The sequence below is a fragment of the Ursus arctos genome, unplaced genomic scaffold (genome assembly GCF_023065955.2).
Source record: "Ursus arctos isolate Adak ecotype North America unplaced genomic scaffold, UrsArc2.0 scaffold_1, whole genome shotgun sequence".
Lineage (NCBI taxonomy): Eukaryota > Metazoa > Chordata > Mammalia > Carnivora > Ursidae > Ursus > Ursus arctos.
Window position 1 is genome coordinate 54,993,351 of NW_026622763.1, and position 8,422 is coordinate 55,001,772.

Sequence of the window (8,422 nt, forward strand, 5' to 3'; positions counted from 1 at the left end):
AAAGGGCTGTGGAAAAAAAAATAACATCGTTCTTATGGGAGAAGATGTGGGTTTTAGCACTGGTTGTGATTCCTAATCAAAAGGGAACATAACTTCCCTGGTCGCAGTTTCTTCTATAAAACAGAGGGGTTTGGTCTGGATGATCAGTAAGTTTCCTTTTCACCCTAATATTCTGTCACAATCCCCGGTGGTTATTACTGAGATTTTATTTAACAATAATGTAGCTGTGTAAGCTTAGCATCAACAAGAGGCCTTACATTTTAAGCTATCTTTCTCTAGAATATGTGTGTGTAGGGGCACCGGGTGGCTCAGATGGTTACTCTTCGCCTTCGGCTCAGGTCATGATCCTGGAGTCCAGGCATCCAGCCCCCACATCAGGCTCCCTGCTCAGCAGGGAGTCTGCTTCTCCCTCTCCATCTGCTCCTTCCCCCCCCACTCATGCTCTCTCTCTCTCACTTTTTTTTTAGAGAGTTTATTTATTTATTTGAAAGAGAGAGAGAACACAAACAGGGGGAGTGGTAGAGGGAGAGTGTAAAGCAGACCCCTGGGTGAGTGGGAAGCCAGATGTGGGACTCCATCCCAGGACCTTGGGATCATGACCTGAGCCGAAGGCAGACGCTTAACCCACTGAGCCACCCAGGCGCCCCTCAATCTCCTTATTCTTAATACTTCAAAGTCGACAGCTTTCAGAATAGAGAAATAATTTTGAATTTCTCTTCCTTGAAGATATGTGGGATTCCAAAGTAAATATGCTGTTCTGTTACAGAAAAGAGAAAAAAATATCCAACTTGTTCCTGCTTTCCATTAGTTACCCAAGCCCTACTTATTTTTCCTTCAAAATGTCTCATGTCTTTTTCGCTTCTCCGTTGGCTCAGGCTTTATCATCTCTCATTCAGCTACACGATGGATGTCCTGCTGATCTTCTTGCCTCCAGTCTCCTTCTCAGCCAATCCATTTTAAAGCCCTGTCTTCGTCGTGTTGTTCCATTTTAAATTCTCAGTAGCTCCTGGTTGCCAGTGGGAGAAACTCAAATGTTTTAGCCTGAGATTCGAGTCTCTCAACATCCATGTTGATCTCATGCTGTTGCCTGACGTAGAAACTTCACCCTAGTTAGTGTGATCTGTTCGTTCTTTTCCCCCAAGGAAATTTATGCTTTTCTGCCTCTGAACCTTTTCTAATGCTATCCCTCTCTCTTATAATTATCTCCCACCTTCTCTCCACCTATCCAGAGTCATCCTTTATGGCACAGCTCGAATCTCATCACTGTGAAATCTATTTGCACCGTCCAGATTTGCAGTGAGCGCCTCCCAGCTTCTGGAGGTTTGCGTTACTCATTTAGCATTCAGTCTCCTTCTGTCTCCCTCCCCGCCGCTGTCTCCCTCTTCCCTGTTCTCCATTAGTTTCCTCACCTTTGCTGTGTATTTCATCTCTCATGGAGTACCTTATACATAATGGTGATTCTGTACTTGTTGCTGAACGTTGGATGCAGTTTTATTAGATCATCACAAACAGGGCTGCTCACTAGTACTTCCTCTATCAGGGGAAGAACATTCTAACAATTTATTCGCTAAGTTGTTGTTTTTTTTACGTATTCTCTATGCCCAGGGAGGGCTCGAACTCACAATTCCAAGATCAAGAGTCACGTGCTCTACCCACTGAGTCAGCCAGGCTCCCCATGCTAAGTATTCTTTATATTTCATTATTTATAGTAGAACACGAGCTATTCTTGACCACACAATGCAATACAAATAGGAGGCTAGGAGGTAAGGAGGAACCATAAACTTCCCTTCTTGTGCTTCAAGACACATTCTTTTGACTGAATACATTGTAAACCAATGGAGAGTGGGAATATTATCTGAACTGATCCCTTTCATCCTTATAGAATATACTGTATAATGGACTTTGGCTGTTGTTTGAGGCTTTGTTCATTCATTACTTACTATCATCACTTGAGTACCTTATGGGAACAGGACCATTGGAAGAGGATTTTTGAAACCAAACAAGGTCTAGTGTGGGGTTTCTCAAGAAGGGTCTGGAGACAATAAATGTAGGGGTTACAAGAGTGCATCTTGGAGGCAGACAGGCTTGGGAGCAAATCCTAAAATGGACAATGCAGTGTCACCTCGCTCTACATTCCTCCCTTAAAAACCGGAATAATAACACCCTTATTTCATTGACTTGTGAGGATAAACAGAGGTAATACATGCAGATTGCTTAGCACAATACCTGATGCTTAATAAACATTCACAAATTATTTATACAGGATGAGAGTTATAACAGGCAGCTAGGATGGAAAGACACAGGCTGAGGGAGAGAGATATTCATATACATATATACAACAAATATTTATTGAGCTATTAGATACCAGGCACAGAATATTAACCATTAGAATTGAAGCGATATTGAGAAAGGAGCAAGAATTACAGGGAATCGGGTTGGAGAGAATAAGTAAAGGTCTAGGGTTATTGATAAAATTAGCAAAACATAGGTGGTACATCATAACAGACTAAAGTAGAATGGTAGTTAATGGATACTTGATGGGAGCAATGGCTAAGCACGCACTGAATTAAGAGCCCAGGACCTTAGAGGATCCCAGCCTGGGAGAAATAAGGATGAAAGGGGCATTAAACCATTGACCATTGCTTCCAATTTACTGACCAGGCAATGCAGAAAACTTAAATTCATTACGCGTCTGCTTTATTTTTCCCCATCTAAAAGGACATATGAATTCACATGCATGGCATTTTGAGAGTCAGGTGTCATAAATTACATTGCTAAGTGATGATTTACATGAGTTTCCTACATTGTGGCGCTTCCCCAGGGTTGAATTTATCATCCTTAAACATAGAGACTCTGGTTGCTGTGTTCTGTTGACATCAAAGTTAAAGTAGGATCAACTACATTCTTGACTCTGTTGTTACAGAAAGAAGAAATTCCTCTCTCTACTGCTCTGGCAGTGGGGAATCATGAATTGTCTTAACTGTGCATAAACCTGTAACATTTCCATTGTGCATTTATGAAAGCCTGCCCTTAAGCTGGAAAAAAAAAAAAAGGCTTTGCTGCAGAGGGACTTTTTGAGGTCTAATTAATGGCAAGATAGTCCTATGTAAATAGAAAGTATTTTATTTTACCTAAATGCCTATGACCTAATTGTCAAAATAGTGTTAGTATTCAATTGCTCGTATGAATAATTACTCTACCATATATAAATGTTTATATCTGCTCTTACATTTGAAACCTGAGCTACATTTCAAATTTGTGAAGTGTTTTGGCTTTACTATAGGGGGCAAGAAAAGAAATTACTAGCTTATTAAAGAATTGTAAAAAAGATAGGTTCACAGTAAATAAAACGAGCACAAAGGACAAGTTAAAAAATATAATATTTCTTATTCAGACAAGGATATGCACAATTTGTCCCTAAAAATGTTTGATCGACTTTAAAAACAATTTAAAGTTCCTTGGAGTGGGGTACCTGAGTGGCTCAGTTGGTTAAGCCTCTGACTCTTGGTTTCAGGTCAGGTCACGATCTCAGGGTCATGATCTCAGGGTCGTGATCTCGGGGTCATGAGATCAAACCCTGAGTTGAGCCTTGCACGGGGCTCTGTGCTCAGCCGGGAGTCTGCTTGATATTCTGTCTTCCCCTGCCCCTCCACCCACTTGCACTTTTCTCTCTCTGTCTCTCTCACATAAATAAATAAATAAATAAACAAACAAACAAACAAACAAATCTTAAACAAAACAAAACTTCCTTGGGTTAACCTGCTAAGAAGCCCAATTTATTCTTGTTTTGACTGCAGATAAAAGCCCACATGCAAGCACAATAATCTATTTTTCTAGCAGCATATGGTTCCCTTGCAAACTTCAAAAACAGCTCTGTTTGTGTCTCTGAAGATGCTTTGGAAGTTGTTACATGGTGATGCTATCCAAGAGCTGCCCAAGTTTACTTTTATTGAAAGTTTGTGATTTTTGGTTGGCCCTGAATTTTGAAAATTATATAGTTTATAAGAAAATGTTATTGATTTCTTAACTGGTCTCATATAAAGAAAAACTATTATAAGTTACATATTTTTATTATACCAATGGACTGAATGAATTTCAGTCTGATTGATCAAAAATGAACAAATGTATTGCTTTATACCTGTCCCTAACTTCATAAGCATCACAAAGACAAAGCAAGCTAACCCTAGATTATTTGTAAATAAAAGTTTCAGATTTTCCAATTCTATTCCTTTGCAATTTTAGTTGTAAAAGACAATTATCATTTTGAACTCAAGACAAGTAGAGTTAGCTTAAAGGTTTCTCCATTAAGACTATGTAGTATTAGGGGCACTTTAGTCTTATTTATTTATTTATTTGAGAGAGAGAGAGAGAGAGGGCACGAGCTGAGGGGAGGGGCAGAGGGAGAGGGAGAAGCAGATTCCCCACTGAGCCGGGAGCCTGATGAGGGACTCGATCTCTGGACCCTGGGATCACGACCTGAGCCCAAGGCAGATGCTCAACCCACTGAGCCACCCAGGTGCCCTAGTTTTTTTGTTTTTAAGTTTTATGTATTTACATGATTTCTACACCAGACATGGGGCTCGAACTCACAACCCTGAGATCAAGGGCTGCATGCTCCCCTGACTGAGCCAGCCAGGTGCCCCAGGGACACTTAAATAAAATTGAAAAACACATTTGGGTTGCTAAAAAATTCAAACTTTTAAATATTTTCACCCCTTATTGTCAGAAGGCTACTCTTCTAATAAAGAAGAAATAGTTATCTGTTAGTTTCATCGATTTCTCTTGTTTGTTAAATTTAACGTTTTTATTTAAAAAATAAAGTGCATGGTAGGTGCCTAATTTTATACAGTTATTCTGTGTACCAACCTCTCTCTCCATGTGTTCATCTACCATTCCTCCTATCTGCGTGTCTACATAGAGAGATGTCAAAACAGATGTTCCCCTAATGTTAATGATGATTATATCTACATGGTAGGCTTTTGTTGATTTTTTTCTTTGTAGTACTTTTCTATATTGCTTAAAATCTTAAAATAATGAATCATTAAATGTAGAGATAATAAAGTCATTACCTTAAAATATATGAAAAAGGGAAAATTGCATTTGATAGTCACAGTCTTTGCATTTATTTTTGCCAGTGGAAGACCCCAGAGGAATTAGATAATGCATCTCATGTGCCAATTCCTGAATAATTAAATAAAAATGTCTGTAATATACATGGGTGTACACATGAGCCGAATAAATGATAGATAAGGTCTATCATTCATTTCTTCAACAGGGAATTCAGCACTCGGGTGTCACATATGTTCAATTTTCATCCTACCAGTTGGAAACAAGCTCTGAATTGTGCTGATAAAAGCAGACTTCATGAACAGAAGAATAAGAAAAGAATATCTTTAGCTTAAGTAAAATGGAGAACCAAGAAATATGGAAAATGATACTCTATTTTATGGAGCTTATTTTTTTTTAATTGAAGTATGGTAGACACACAATGTTACATTAGTTTCAGGTGTACAACACAGTAACTGTACAAGTTTATTATACGTTATGCTATGCTCACCACAAGTGTAGCTGCCATTTGCCACCACAGGACACTATTACAATCCCATTGACTATATTCCCTATGTTATACCTTTTATTCCCATGATGTATGCATTCTATAACTGGAAGCTTGTATCTCCCTCTCCCCTTCACCTGTTTTGCCCATCCCCCACCCCTCTAAAACAGTACGTCTCATTTTTCCATACTTACAAAGCAAAACTCAAGAAATGCTGCTTTTTATATTAAAAGCAAGTTTCTAAAGATACAAGCAAACTTTTTATGAGTATCTTTTTTTATTAAAGATTTATGTATTTTAGAGAGACAGAGAGCATGAGCATGGCAGGGGGGTGGGGGCGGTGGGGGGGAGGGAACCGAGGGAAAGAATCCTTAAGCAGACTCTCTGCTGAGCACAGAGTCTGCTGCAAGGCTCCGTTCCAGAACCCTGAGATCATGACCTGAGCCCGAATCAAGAGTTGGCCGTTTAACCTACTGAGCCCCCCAGGTGCCCCAAGAATGAATATTCTTTTTTTTTAAAGATTGATTGATTTTTTAAAAGATTTTATTTATTTATTTGACAGAGAGACAGCGAGAGAGGGAACACAAGCAGGGGGAGTGTGAGAGGGAGAAGCAGGCTTCTTGCTTAACAGGGAGCCTGATGCGGGGCTCAATCCCAGGACCCTGGGATCATGACCTGAGCCAAAGGCAGACACTTAATGACTGAACCCCCCAGGCGTCCCAAGAATGAGTATTCTTAATATGCTTTGCATTTTTTTCTGGAGAGCAGCCCCAGAATATTCTTTGATATCTATCTTTCATTCTTTTGTAGAAAGACTTATGAAATTTCATGGTGGCCTATGAGAGAAACACACCAAAACACAGGTCTAGGTAAGCCTCTAGGAGGCTAGTGAAAGGTTAGATCACCACCATGAGAAAATGCTAGTTCTTTTGTTGGCTTTATTTCAAAGTTGTCATATTTTTATTAGCAGCTTGATACCTCTAAGTATGTGTGAGAAAATTTAAAATAGAGATGTATTCTAACTGTACTAGGTACCTTCATTTGGCTGAAATTACTAAAATTCTGTGGGGCATCTCCATTGCTGCTGCCATTGGTTTGGTTGCTTCGCCTGGCCTAGTGCCTACTCCTTCTTCCTCTAGCAGCTTTCCACTTTTTCTGGGGGTAAAGGACTGTCAGATTCTCCTGCCCATGGCAGCAATGCCGGCTCTGGGACCTGCACTGGCTGCCACCGAGGGAGGTGCTCCTGGCTGGCTGTAGACCTCCTCTGAGTGTAGTTCCGTGGCCCTCCTAGAGTAACTAAAACCTAACCCCCCCCCCCATTTCAGTGAGCTTGTGTGGGTCCCATGTTTGCCTCTCAGAACACCGTGGGATGCACTGCCCTCAAGGAACTTAAAAACTCCTAGTAAGGGAGATCAGACAAGTCCCAAAATAACTTTAAGTGCTTTAGGGGAACTTCACATGCTTAGGACTGCGTCTACACAGCACAAAATGAAGTGGCAGTCTGGCGTGCATCCCTCCGCTTTAGCAAACTTGGCAGCCCGCTGGATACACAAGACTTCAAAGCCTATCATGAGATCTCTGGAGAAGGGCTTCCCCAAGTTCGGCTGGAAACGCATGTGAGCTGCTTTATAGACTGGCACTGGGGATGTGGAGCAGGTTTTCTCCCTTTCATCTCTTTTGGTTTCCAGGAACTTTCTCAGCTCACAGCAGGAATTTGAAATGAAATGATGACAAAGATCCCACTACCAATTGCTTCTTGCTTTGTTTCATAGTTTGATTAACTTTGATTCTTTCCGTTTCTAAACCCTTCTGCACTCCGCTTTGCCTTTTGCACAAACCTTTATTATGGAACGACTGCTGTTTATTGCAGTGAACTGCACCGACGTCTGTCTTCCCGGGAAAGGAGCTGGGATATTCATCTTCCTAACACTGGACTCCCTACTGTGTCTGTTTAGCGTTATGCTGGGTTTCTACACTTACTGAAGAGATTTTTTTTTTTTTTTTTTTTAAGGAATTGTCCATGGGCCCCACTCTGGTCCTGCTAGAAGGTGCTGCCCCCCATGCTTGGGTTAAGATGATAAAGTAAGAGATATGCGTCTCTGTATCTTCTTTCCGATCACTTTCTGCTACTCCTCCATCTACCCATTCCTTCCCGTCAGTTAGCGCTAGGCACCAGCCAGCAATGTTCTCTGTTAACCTGGTTACACGAGTGGGTGAACGTGTACACGAAAGTTTAATGTACCCTTCTGCAGGATATGCTGTATCTCACAATCGAAGTAAGTGAGGGGCACCTGGCCGGCTCAGTTGGAAGAGCACGTGACTGTTAATCTCAGGGTGGTGAGTTCTAGCCCCATGTGTGGCATAGAGTTTACTTAAAATACAATTTAAAAAATAAGTCAAATAATGCTCACTCGAAACAGGTGTCCAGCCTGGTTTCCCACTGAATGAGAGAGAAAACTGTTTTAATATGTGTTAAGCTTCTTCTAAAGGCAAGAGTGAGGCACTGAGAAAGTTAAACTCTGGGGTGACATAGAAAACAGTGCTGCGGGGGCGCCTGGGTGGCACAGCGGTTAGGCGTCTGCCTTCGGCTCAGGGCGTGATCCCGGCGTTATGGGATCGAGCCCCACATCAGGCTCCTCCACTGTGAGCCTGCTTCTTCCTCTCCCACTCCCCCTGCTTGTGTTCCCTCTCTCGCTGGCTGTCTCTATCTCTGTCAAATAAATAGATAAAATCTTAAAAAAAAAGAAAAAGAAAAAGAAAACAGTGCTGTGAGACAGACTGGATAGGAAGAGGCAGAATCAGCGAGGCCATTTAAGGGCTCATGTCGATAGCCTTCACGAGAGGTGATGAAGGCTTGAGGCAAGGAAG